Source organism: Podarcis gaigeae, assembly GCF_964106915.1.
Source record: "Podarcis gaigeae genome assembly, chromosome: 8".
NCBI classification, from domain to species: Eukaryota; Metazoa; Chordata; class Lepidosauria; order Squamata; family Lacertidae; genus Podarcis; species Podarcis gaigeae.
The window spans coordinates 87,786,932-87,800,060 of NC_139684.1; the positions used below are offsets into that span (position 1 = coordinate 87,786,932).

Consider the following 13,129-nt stretch of genomic DNA (forward strand, 5'->3'; position numbering starts at 1 on the left):
TTACTGGGCATTGTGTCATTCACCATTGGCAGTTGGCAACATAATCAGAATTCAAAGTTGATGGTAAGTATACGGGTTAGTGGCAGGCTTAGTGATTAACATGAGACATTCACGTTGAATTTTCAATTTCAAGTTTGGTGCAAAAAATCAAAAAATGTGAATTCACTGCATTGCCTCATTGAATAGAAGTATCATTACAGTTTTTGGTTGCCACCTGAACAAGTTTACCCATGAATAAACATGTATATTAACTAATTATATCATTTTCAGTGCGTTAAAATTATATTTAAAATGAATATTCTCCTGTTTTAAATGAAAATTCTCTAATATTCTCATTAATCGAGAATATTATCCAAAAGATTATTCTCGAGAATTTAACATCACTGGTAACGAGGTCTCCCTTTTTTACATCTTGCAGATATGACTTAAACAAACCTAAGGGCAAGTGGACCAGCAAGGCATTGTGGATTCACTGGCATCTTCAGCTATCCCACCTCAAGAGCAGGCAGGCTAGTTGCCCAAGTTTGTAAGGCCCACAGATGCATAAATTGAATTGCATCTCTGTTCAGGACTTGCTTTTGACCCCCTCTTCCACCCCCCCCCACCATAACATGGAATGACAAATACCAGGGGTGGCTCTCCAGGTATTGTTGGACTCCCAGTAGCCCCCACCCACCACATCCAGCGGCTCCGGCTAATGAGAATGGTAGTCCAACAATATCTGGAGAGCCACGGTTTCGCTATTCCTGCCATATGCAAACAGTTGTGTGGCTGAGGGGAGCCAAGATAACGCCTTTAAACCCTTTTAATTTTTACTTTCCTGTCGGGGGTGGCTCTGACGGGTTGTGATGTTCTTTATTAATGAGCACTTTGGAATCCTTTGGTGTCAAGTATATCTTTGTAGAATTGGGTAGGAAGTCGCTTGAGGAATGCCCAGGCCTGTGAAGCTTCAGCCTCTGCTCGTTAATGTCACAGGGAAGCCTTTATCTCTGACTTCCCCCCTGCACGATGTGCCGGCTTTCCCATCGCAAATATTTCTGTTTGGCTGATTAAAAACAGATGTGCAATGTGTGGTGGACGCCTGGGAGATGCTGGAGAAGTGTAATGATACCATTCTGTGAAAAGATCAGTGAGAGGACTTCTGTCAAGGGGTCTTAGGGGAGGGACAAAGTATTTGGAAAGTTGTGGAGCAGCGTTGGCTGCAGCCCTTGGATGCCTTTAGAGGTTGAGACTTAATTCCTCCTTCAGGCCTTGGATGCAGTCCACCAAGCCCTGTCAAATGAGTGGCAGGTTTTCAGAAAAGGTGATATTTGTCTTGAGTTTTGGGGTGGAGACAATGGTTCACACGAAGCTCTTGTGTGCATAATAGGTAAAGGTAAAGGGACCCCTGACCATTAGGTCCAGTCGTGACTGACTCTGGGGTTGTGGTGCTCATCTCGCTTTACTGGCCGAGGGAGCCGGCGTACAGCTTCCGGGTCATGTGGCCAGCATGACTAAGCCGCTTCTGGCAAACCAGAGCAGCGCACGGAAACGCCATTTACCTTCCCGCCGGAGCAGTACCTATTTATCTACTTGTACTCTGACGTGCTTTCAAACTGCTAGGTTGGCAGGAGCAGGGACCGAGCGCACCCCGTCGTGGGGATTCAAACCGCTGACCTTCTGATCGGCAAGCCCTAGGCTCTGTGGTTTAACCCACAGCGCCACCCGTGTCCCATCCGCCACCCGTGTGCATAATAATAATAATAATAATAATAATAATTCTGTACTTTGATCCTGCGATAGTTCATTTCTGGGTTCACCATCCATGGTTGACTCGAAACAAGCTGCGTTGCAGAGAAGCTGTGTGAAGGCCACATATATGGTGCTTCCCCTTCACCCTTATTCATTCTCCCTGGATCATCTCGAACCAGGGGTATGTTTTGAAGCATCACCGCAAAGCTCTTCATGTGCCCTGAGATCTGGGCTGCAGCTAATCACTGCTTCCTCTCTCTTTCACATCTTGGCTTTTATGTGTGAATTCATTATGCAAGGTTTCTTTATTTGTTTTTTAAGTCTGTGTCGATTTATTTCATAGGAAATCCTGAGATTTTTCAAAGGAACAGGCTTGCAGATGGCTGGCGCTTTTCCATTTTTAAATGGTTAATTTCAAATCTCTTTCATTTTTTATTAGAAATACGCTGCTTTCCCCGGTCTTACCTGATCCGGCGCCGAATGACTGTTTGCCATGTTTATGAAAGACACATTTAGTTTGGATATATTTCCTTTTCATCACAATGTTTTCCAGTTTGGGTCAGTGTTAGAAACTCAGGTATATAAGTTGGAGCCAAATGGCTCTGTAAATCAAGGTTACAGTCGCTAAAATGGAATGTCTAGTTGCCATTTTGGGGCAAGACAGCTCTCAAGGCTTATTTTTCAAATGATGGACTGACTGTGGTTAATTATCAGTAAAACATCTGCCTAGTTCAGATGACAACCTTGAGTTAGGTTAAGGCCTTTGAGAACTTAAAGAAGAAAAGTCCCTTGATCCAGGGACAGTGGTACCTCGGTTTAAGAACAGTCCGGTTTAAGAACGATTTGGTTTACAAACTCCGCAAAACCAGAAATAGTGTCTTGGTTTCAGAACTTTACCTCGGTCTAAGAACGGAATCCGAACGGTGGAAGGGCACCGGCGGTGGGAGACCTCATTAGGGAAAGCGCACCTCGGTTTATGAACCGTTTTGGTTTAAGAACAGACTTCCGGAACGGATAAAGTTTGTAAACCGAGGTACCACTGTATTGACTTATTCTGACTTCTTTTTCTTAATGGTGACATGGACCATTCATAACGCAAGAATATTTTTCACAACTGTGAGCAGGGCAGTGGGGTGGGGTAAGGGAAGGCAAGGCAAGCGATAACAATTAACTATAGCGTTGTTCACTGCTCCTGCTCAGGCTGCACAGAGAATGAATTTTTGGTTCCTGAAATTGATTCTGATTGTGCAGATATAATATAACGGATAAATAATGCTGTGGTATTAGTGTGTGAAAACAGTCAAGATCCAAGGATCTCCAGGCAGGCACCTCCAGGTGGTGGAGATGTCAGGCGCCATCCTGGCATCCAGGCACCTTCACTCAGTCGCAAGTGACTGATAACCAGGTGCAAAATGCGCCCGGCGCCTGGCTAATTTCGAACACTGGTTTGGGTTCAAGCAAGCTCTGCGAAGACCCACCTGGGCAGGCTGCTGCGTGCGTCTGCCTGAATTGCTTTCAGGCAGGTCTTTCAGTTTATCTGCTCAAGCAGCGAGAGGAGGCCAGCTAAACGGAGAGCTCTTGCACAGCAAAGCTGGTAGGGGAACAGCTGGAGAGACTAAATTAAGCTTAGGAGGCCTGCAAACAACCGGCAGGGGGAAAAATGTGTTTTCTGAACATTCTTCCCTCCATCCCTGCCAGTGATCTTTCCATGTCCTGAAATGCTTTCGCTGCATGACCCAACTCGACAGGGTTGAATGGTTTCTGCTGTTCATTTTTAACTGTTCCTGTTTTGTTTAGGTTTACTATTTGTATTTAGCTTTTCCAAAATATCAGGTTGAGCTCGAAGTGGCTCGTAATAGTATTAAAAATGAGCAAACATCACTATCGCTAGGCCGAAGACGCAATAGCGTACAAATAAGGGAAAAGGAAACAAGCTCATGAGATAGTTAATACAGTCTCAAAGAGATGCAGAAATGGCTGCTGGGCACCAGCCCTGTACCAGTTGAAGGGGCTTCTATACCCACTACATGAGCACAATTGCAGGCCGTAGTCTCTGAAAATGCAAAGGTCGCCATTTCACGCCCATCCCACGAGGAAGGTAGGACTTGGTTTCAATCTCATTTCTGCTGGTGGAGACCCTTAGGGACTTGGTATCATTCTGAGAACAGAATCTTTCTCGGGAGGTCGGGAGGGGAAAAGAAAGAACCCACAACCTCCGTGTTGTCCAGTGAAAGGATAGATTTCGCGCGCACCCCCAACACAATTAGTGCTTAGCGGTATGGTCTGCTGCCAGACTGCATTAAAATCATCATTACAGCAAATTCCTCTTGGAAGCCATCGAGAGACTAAGATTGATTATACATAAATGAAAAGGGACTTTGATTTCATTTGTGATTGCTTTATCGCTTAGAAAAATCCTACGTTGCCGTTGGGAGTTTTGTCCAGGTTGGCATGACCTTGTAGGAGGTGAATTGTCACTGTGTTTTGTTTTTTTCTAACAACAACAACAACAACTTGGAAGCTGACCTTGACTTGTCCTTGAACAGAACCTGCTTCAGAGGCAAAGTCCAGTTTCTTGCTGGCAAAAAGTGCTTTGGTTTTCAAGTCCTTTCCTTGTGTCTCTCTCAGAGGAATGGCTAATGCCGGCTCTTCGTGATACATGCCCCTCATTTGACTGGAGGAACACACTTGTGTGGCATGACGCATCTTTCGGCTACTTGCTTCTCTGACTGGTCCTAACAGCTCCTAATTGTTTTGGGTTTAATTAGAACCGTCTTCAGTGAGAACATTCTAATTAAGCCCAATGTATAAAGAGACCTAAGGGTGGAAGCCCTTTTAAAACACAAGAGGCCTTCCGGAATGACCTTCCTTGGTACTGTGTAAGCTTCCAAATGCCTGTGCAGTGAGCTCAAATGAGCCCAAAGCGAAATCCTTCCTCCTTGCCCTTTCTGCCATCGCTAAGGGCCCCTGTGCCTTTTTCTGCCATTCTTGTGCAGTAGGGAGTTAGCTACTGCACAACTTGGAAGAGAGCTGGAGCAATCCTTGGGGTCAAATCGGTTGATTCTTGATTCGTGGCAAGAACACGAAGCTCATTATCATGCTCCATCCCAGTGCACGAGAGCAGGGGTCCCAGGCACTTACCCAGGGTTCATGTTTCCTTTTGGAAATGAGGTACAGCAGGGACTGTGGTGTCTTTACCTGGACCTGCGATGGAGGGGTTCAGAGCATTAACACACCAAGGGGGAGTCTTGCTTCTCCCATCTTTCACCCTTGGATTCAAGCAGAAATCAAAGCTTGCTCTCAAACGTTGCTCTGACTCTCTGCCTGGCTTGCTTCTTTACTTCTAGGTTGTATCATTGCATAACTCTCTACTCCAAACTCTGGCTTGGTCGGTTAAGGGAGGGGCCCCAGCCCATTTGCTGTCTCACATTCAGCCCCTTAACCCCCCATCACCTCACCGGGAAGCCATCCTGGCTATTTTCGGAATTAGAAGGCTTGATTAGCTTTCAGCACTTGAGGGATCCAGGGATTAGAGGGGGTCTGGCATGCAGCCTACTTCACCAAACTTCTAACATTAGGTTAAATTTGGATTTCGCCTCATTTGGAATTGTGTGTCATGTAAATGGCATTTTTTATTGGTCCTTTTGGAGAAGGAGTAGGGCTGTATGAGTTTGCAGGAGAGTTTGGATCAGAGGATTTGGGGAAGGACCAGGTAGTGCTGTGCCAGTGGTTTTCAGCCAGTGTGCCGTGGCACCCTGGGGTGCCTTGAATGATGGTCAGGGGTGCTGTGGGCAACACTGGCATCTGTCCCTCTTTCCTTCACTCCGTCAAGTCTCTGCCTCCCAAAGGCTTGCACAGCTGTTTATTGCAGCAGCGCTGGCTATAAGCTCCGCAGGCGAATGGTGCCTCTGGGAGACACTACTCTTTGAGGCGGCAGGGGGGGTGCAAGCTCAGAGATTCCCAAGGGGAGAGGAATGGAGGCTGAGGGAACACTCCACAAGGGAGGGCTTTTGAAAAAGGGTGAGAGACTGCCAGCTCTGCAGGCAAGGGGTGACGTAACTGGGCTCCTGGGGTGCCGTAGAAAGAATGTACCATATTTTTTGCTCTATAAGACTCACTTTTTCCCTCCCAAAAAGTAAGTGGAAATGTGTGTGCGTCTTATGGAGCGAATGCAGTCTGCGCAGCTTTCCCAGAAGCCAGAACAGCAAGAGGGATTGCTGCTTTCACTGCGCAGCGATCCCTTTTGCTGTTCTGGCTTCTGAGATTCAGAATTTTTTTTCCTCCTCCAAAAAGTGGGTGCATCTTAGAGAGCGAAAAATACGGTAGTTGGTTAAGGGAGCCGTGGACTCAAAAAGGTTGAAAACCTCTGTGCTATGCAGAACCTAGTTGACTCAGCCCTGGTGAGTTGGCCGGTGAGCTGCCTGAGACTTGCACCTGTCAGGAGGAGGACCAGGAAACCTGCTGGTTTCAGCCCCTCGCAGTGTTGATGACTAGAAGTTGAGTCATCGTGTTGCTTGCAATTTGGAGGCCTGAGTTGGAAGATCAGAACGCTGACCCAACGCCCCTAAAGTTTCAGCTGACAAAGCACCTGTGTTTTTAGAGTGCAAAAGGTTAACGTACCTGTTTAGAGTTCGCTATTTCAGCCCGCTTCGTAAGCCAGCTCTTGTGGCTGCCCACTCAGTGGAAATGGAGCAGGGTTAGTGGCTAAGAAAAGGGTCTTTGTCAGTCTCCACAGGTAAATTGCTCCACTCAGAATTGTCCTGATGAACGGGACGGAAGCCACTGAGCCAAATTAGGCTGGTTGCTTGGATACCAGTGACCGGATAGGGTTGAGCCAGTGTGATGTAGTGTTTAGCTTTGACAAGGAAGATCCCGGTTATGAAGATGATGGGTGTGTCCCTTAAGTCTCCCTTGCCGGTATACTTTCTATGGGGCAATTAAAAATTAGCTGGGGGAACTCCTTGCCCTTGCCTGGAATCCAACAGCTGTTAATTGGCCACTTACCTGAATGGCTCATCCTTGCAGATGCTTTTGAGGTTGTGCATTTCCTCTGCTGTGCAATGGCGCAAAACTGGAATCACTTGGATATTCCTTGGCTCAGACTTGCTCTTTCCAGACAGAGACCTGTTGTACCCAACCTCTTGATCCAGGTCAGAGCTGGAATACTGGTCAGACACACACTGCAGGGGATGCGGACTCGCTTTATGGGGTGGTTGTAATGATTGCTGAGAAATTTTTAAAAATTGCATTTATCTTGTGAAGCAACCTGAGAGCAATTGATGAAGGGTGGGGTAGCTTGGGTGGGTGTACACACACACACACAGAGAATTTTAACATCAACATTGTGCATTCTTTGAACAAATCAAGGTGATGTTGTTTAAAGCCCTAAACAGTTTCTGCCACTTTGTGTGGAGTAAGGGGAGTAGAGGAGTATAAGGGAAGTTTTTAATGTGGGACATTTTAGTATATTTTTGGTCTTTGTTGGAAGCCGCCCAGAGTGGCTGGGGAAACCCAGCCAGATGGGCGGGGTACAAATAATAATAATAATAATAATAATAATAATAATAAAGTCAAGGACCCAGACAACTCTGGCTAAAGGGCATAGCTGACCCAGAGACAAGGGAGCTGCAGGGCAGACGGATGGACGGACAGACACCCACACCCATCTATTATTATTATTATTATTATTATTATTATTATTATTATTATTATTATTTTATTACAGCCATCTGGAGATCTAAACCAGTGTTTTGAGCTTATGTTGCTATCTAAGCAGCTCGTGGACTCGCCTCCTGAATTGCACATGGAGGGGATGAGGCCTTGGTTCTGCAAGGAATAAATGGCATTCTTTCCTTGGTGATGGGGAACACCTGAGTGCTTTCTTCTTTTGAATTGCACTCCTCTGTGGTGCAAGGATGTTCCTAGATGGGCACCTCAGGATCTACCACTATGTTGTCCTTTTCCCTGAACCCCCCTTTCCCTTTTGATGTTAAGCCACCAGATGCGGCTCCTGATTGGCCGTCCTTGTTTCAAACGCTGCTGCCTCATTGGTGCAGGCGGAAACCTCTGTGTGCTTTTCTCCCTCAAGTTCCTTCTGGCTCCAGTCCCTCTTTCTGTTAACCCCTTTTTCTCCTGCAAGATCATGGCATGCCAACAGGCTCGAACACAACCAGAATCTGGCAGGTGGAAGAGCTGCCAGAAGAAACAATAACAAGGAAATCAAAGGAGCCTGGAGTCATTACCGGGGGTGGTGGGGTGGAGGAAGCCGAGCAGGGAAATCCTTTGAAACCCTGATACATCTCAAGGCACAGGCTGGGGCTTAGGGGAATTTGTGCCTCTTAGGAAATCTGGATAAGTTGTTTGTACCATAAAACCTCATTTGTTCTGTGTGGTTAAAAAGTGCCTGTGCATTTCTAACACGTGCAGAAAGTTCTGTTGTCCGGTCCACAGCAGGCCAAGAACTTGGCCTCTCCCCCCAGTAGGGATATGTAAGGTATATAAGAGAGGACACCCCCCAGGGAAGAGCCATTAGCCGGATGGCGAACAGATCGCAGTACACGTTTCATGTTCCTTTGAGCCTAGAGACCATGTTACTGTCCTCCGCAGGATATATCTCAAACTCTTTAAAGGCACTGGCAAAGTAGCCCTAAAAAGAATGATTCCTTTGCTAAAGATGAATGTTTCTGCATACAGTGGTACCTCGGGTTACATACGCTTCAAGTTACATACGCTTCAGGTTTACACACTCCGCTAACCCAGAAATAGTACCTCGGGTTAAGAACTTTGCTTCAGGATGAGAACAGAAATCGTGCTGCGGTGGCAGCGGGAGGCCCCATTAGCTAAAGTGGTGCTTCAGGTTAAGAACAGTTTCATGTTAAGAACGGACCTCCAGGACGAATTAAGTACTTAACCCGAGGTACCACTGTACTTAAAACCCATTGCCCTGGACATTGTGCATAGCCCAGGGGTTCCATTTTAAAAAATAAAATAAAAGCTCACTTACTCTACCTGGCTTCTGAATCTCAGGTTTCATATCAATAATAATAATAATAATAATAATAATAATAATAATAATAATAATTTATTATTTGTACCCCGCCCATCTGGCTGGGTTTCCCCAGCCACTCTGGGCGGCTTCCAACAGAGATGAAAAATACACTAAAATGTCACATATTAAAAACTTCCCTGAACAGGGCTGCCTTCAGATGTCTTCTGAATGTCAGGTAGTTGTTTATCGCTTTGACATCTGATGGGAGGGCATTCCACAGGGCGGGCGCCACCACAAAGAAGGCCCTCTGCCTGGTTCCCTGTAACTTGGCCCCTCGCAGTGAGGGACCCGCCAGAAAGCCCTCGGAGCTGGACCTCAGTGTCCAGGCAGAACGATGGGGGAGGAGACGCTCCTTCAGATATACTGGACCGAGGCCATTTAGGGCTTTAAAGGTCAGCACCAACACTTTGAATTGTGCTCGGAAACATACTCTCAGTGATAATGCCCATCTCCTTGCTAAAGATAGAACCCATTCCGATTTTCTGTGGCTTGTGTTAATTGCTTCCTAAGTGGCCGGAAGCCAAAAAGTTGAGGTGGGTTCTTTAATATTGTATCTCTGAAAACAGTTACAAGCTTAAAATTGGAAACTTGTAACTTGAAAAGTAGGATTTCCTATTCTCTCTCTCTCTCTCTCTCTCTCTCTCTCTCTCTCTCTCTGTGTGTGTGTGTGTGTGTGTGTGTGTGTGTGTACACTGACTGGCATATTTTCCCTTGGCTTTGGTTTCTTCGATTCCACGAAGTTCAGGCCGCTCCTTTCCTTGCCTCTGATAACTTTCAGTCCTAGTATTGGTAACCCAGCCAAGTGAAACTGTGAGAGGCTGGGAGGGTCCAAAGTCCGCGTTCTGTTGGATCTGTGTCCCAGAACAGAGTAGGGTTACCAGCGTCCCAAGATGTGGGAGGTTGCCGTAGATCTGTGTCCATTTGAATTAATATAAGTAAATATATTAGGAGGGAGATTATGTTTTAAGATGGTGGGGAGCAAAGAGTAGAAACAGGCAGGCGCTTTTGTGTCCTGGGAAAAGGTGCCAACTCGCCCCTGGAGATAACAGCAGGAGGAAAAAGGAAATGCCTCTTGATTGAAACTCCACGTTCATAGAAAGGTGTACAAAGATCAAGTGACTGTATAGTTGTCAGGGTCCTGGATGTTCTGCCCCTGTAATCTAGGGATTATCGATGAGGCAATTGGTGAGGACAGGTGATTTTCTAGATAGCTGTGTCTTTCCCACCTTGTTTGGTAACGGGCATTGAGTGCGAAATGTGTGCTCAGTCCAGTGAACGGCATTTTGACATTTCAAGTAAGGGGTGAGATCGGGGAGAAAGACTGAGCCCGAGTGTGTCGTTTGGGAACAGCTCTGCCATTTGCACATCTGCATTTCCTGTTTGCACATCTGCACATCCCAGTCTCTCCTAATAATAATAATAATAATAATAATAATAATAATAATAATAATAAATTATTTATACCCTGCCCTCCCCAGCCAAGACTGGGCTCAGGGCGGCTAACAACCAATAATAAAAACAAGTTGATTAAAATACAATTTAAAAAACAAGATTAAAATACAACATTAAAACATTAAGATGCCGACTCTTCATAGGACAAAGGAAAAAAGAAAGAGGGGGAGGGAATCAAACTGAATCTAAGCCAAGGGCCAGGTGGAACAACTCTGTCTTACAGGCCCTGCAGAAAGAAATCAGATCCCGCAGGGCCCTGGTCTCATGAGACAGAGCGTTTCACCAGGCCAGAGCCAGGGTTGAAAAGGCCCTGGCTCTGATTGAGGCTAATCTAACTTCTTAGGGCCCGGGACCTCTAGGGTGTTGCTATTTATGGACCTTAAGGTCCTCCGTGGGGCATACAAGGAGAGGCGGTCCCATAGGTACGAGGGTCCTAGGCTGTGAAGTATTCAAATGCCCAGGGTGTGAGGGCACCCACCTTTCGCACTCTGCGATGGAGCCTAATCTGAGTCAAACCTCATGGCGTTCCATCGCGCTAGACCCAAATGTTGGATTTGGGCTCTGGGCACATCATTTTTATTCATTAGTCTCTTTCCCCCCAGAAGGGTGAACTGAAAGCGACTTTACGCCCTCAGTCTTAAAGTTTGTACTTGTAGTATACCTGAAGGAAAGTCTCCACCCCCATCATTCTGCCTGGACGCTGAGGTCCAGTTCCGAGGGCCTTCTGGCGGTTCCCTTGCTGCGAGAAGCCAAGTTACAGGAAACCAGGCAGAGGGCCTTCTCGGTGGTGGCACCCGCCCTGTGGAACTCCCTCCCACCAGATGTCAAAGAGAAAAACAACTACCAGACTTTTAGAAGACATCTGAAGGCAGCCCTGTTTAGGGAAGCTTTTAATGTTTAACAGACCACTGTATTTTAATGCTTTGTTGGAGGCCGCCAAGAGTGGCTGGGGAGGCCCAGCCAGATGGGCGGGGTATAAATAATAAATTATTATTACAGTGGCACCTTGGGTTAAGTACTTAATTCGTTCCAGAGGTCCATTCTTAACCTGAAACTGTTCGTAACCTGAGGTACCACTTTAGCTAATGGGGCCTCCCGCTGCTGCCACCGCGCAATTTCTGTTCTCATCCTGAAGCAAAGTTCTTAACCCGAGGTACTATTTCTGGGTTAGCGGAGTCTGTAACCTGAAGCATCTGTAACCTGAGGCGTCTGTAACCTGAGGTACCACTGTAGTATTATTGTTGTTGTTGTTATTATTATTATTATTATTATTATTATAGTGTTTACTTCTGAGCATGTACAGAGTGTTTTCTCTTCATATTTCCCTTCCTGGGTCGCCACCCCACGCCCTTAAATCCAAGAGGCTTTCAAAGCTCATTTTACAAATGATTCTGCTGTCAAGGGGGACCCTTCCCCACAAATAATCTCGGCCCCTTCCCTTTGAATGCACCCAGAGGCCCAAAACGGCACCAGATTTGCCTTTCCACATCTTCCTCCTCTTCCTCTTTGGGTGCCGCTGCCTCCCTCCTCCAGTGAGGGCAGTGCTGCTGCCTTTCCCCTCCTTTCACCCAGTTCAGAGTGCTGGGAAGGGAGGGGTGGAGCTTCTGGCGTTGCAACGTCAGGAAACTTGTGTGTAGCAGCCCAGCGAGCGAAGAAGGAGTGTGCGCCACCCTGCCCGGATCAAGTGTCTCCTAGTCAGGGAAACCAACTGACTCTCCTCTCCTGGGCAGAGAAGAAAAACCCAATCTCCTCTTCCGGAGGAGAATCGTTCTCTCCCCCACCCTCTCCTCTGCCGTGTGATTTATTCCTCTCCAGCACCCTGCGGCTGACTTTTCAGGAAGTACAGCGATGGTGGAGGTAAGTGAACTTGCTGGCCAGTTGCTCACCCTCCCCCACGGGGCACTTTCAGGAAGGGTGGGATCCCTGTCCGTGCTGGGCGAGCGAGGGGGGCGCCAGGCAGGCTCTCCCCTCACCCCCCCAAAAAAACAGTGTGTTTAAGCAGGGTATTGGCTTCTGGTGGAAGCTGCTCAACTCATACACGGCGGCGAAAAGGGAGAGGCTCTATTTTCAGGGTGGGCTCTTTCTTTGTGCATTTAATTTCAATTTTGTGCAGAATTTTCTCTCTTGCAAAAAAGCTTCCGGAGAAAACTTTTTAGAATGGAAATCTAGTGTTGCGGGTTTACTCCTCTCTCACTCACTCTCTCTCTCTCTCTCTCTCTCTCTCTCTGTGTGTGTGTGTGTGTGTGTGTGTGAGAAATGGCTTATTGCATGTTTAACAACAGAGTTGCCCACCCATTTCTGAAATGGTTGCCTAGAGGTTGAGGGCAGGGAAGGGCAGGAGCGGCAGTTGACAGTCAAAATGTAGCCTACCTTCACGGTCAAATAATCTTGAGTTGGACGTCTGCGCCGCCCAGTCAACTGCGGCCTGTAAGGCTGGGGAGGCGGGGAGGCAGTGGCCAAATGGGTGAGGCTCCGTGATAAGAGTTGGTGAACTGCTCCTGTACCTCTAAGCCTGTGGGCCTAGGAAAGGGCTGCAGGGATTAAAGGCCCCAAGAATAATAATGCAAACTTCAAAGTGCCTTTGGGTATAAACCTATCCCTTGGCCCAGTTTGCTCATGACCAGACTCAATTTATCAGCATTGCAAAACTCAAGTGTGTGGTTGCTCCAAGGAGTTTACAATTAAACAGAGAAAGGGGAGGGAAATGGAGTTGGGGCCAGAAGGGAGCGTGTACGTTTATTTCAGTTCTGTGTAGGTAAGCCTAGTTACTGTGGGGTATGGAGATGGAGGGGTTCTGCCAAGAGCTTCGTGCAAAAGGTGGGTCTTGAGAAGGAATTGGGGAATCAATGGGGAGGTATTCTGTGAGGGAGCTTGTGGCATCAGAGGCAGCCAAAGGAA

General features: G+C 47.0%; 1 protein-coding gene across 6 annotated transcripts in view; it reads left to right on the forward strand.

Annotated features, from left to right (window-relative positions):
* Positions 1-13,129, forward strand: part of PAK4 (p21 (RAC1) activated kinase 4) — an 85,296-nt gene that overhangs the window by 18,769 nt on the left and 53,398 nt on the right. Inside the window, exon 2 of one of the 6 annotated variants that reach the window (XM_083753796.1) lies at positions 419-522. The exons of 4 other annotated variants lie outside the window; for them this stretch is intronic. The gene's annotated coding sequence lies outside the window, so the exon portion shown is untranslated. Of the gene's footprint in view, positions 1-418; positions 523-11,871; positions 12,089-13,129 lie in introns of those variants that run through there. One more of the 6 variants, XM_083753793.1, reaches the window with a different exon arrangement.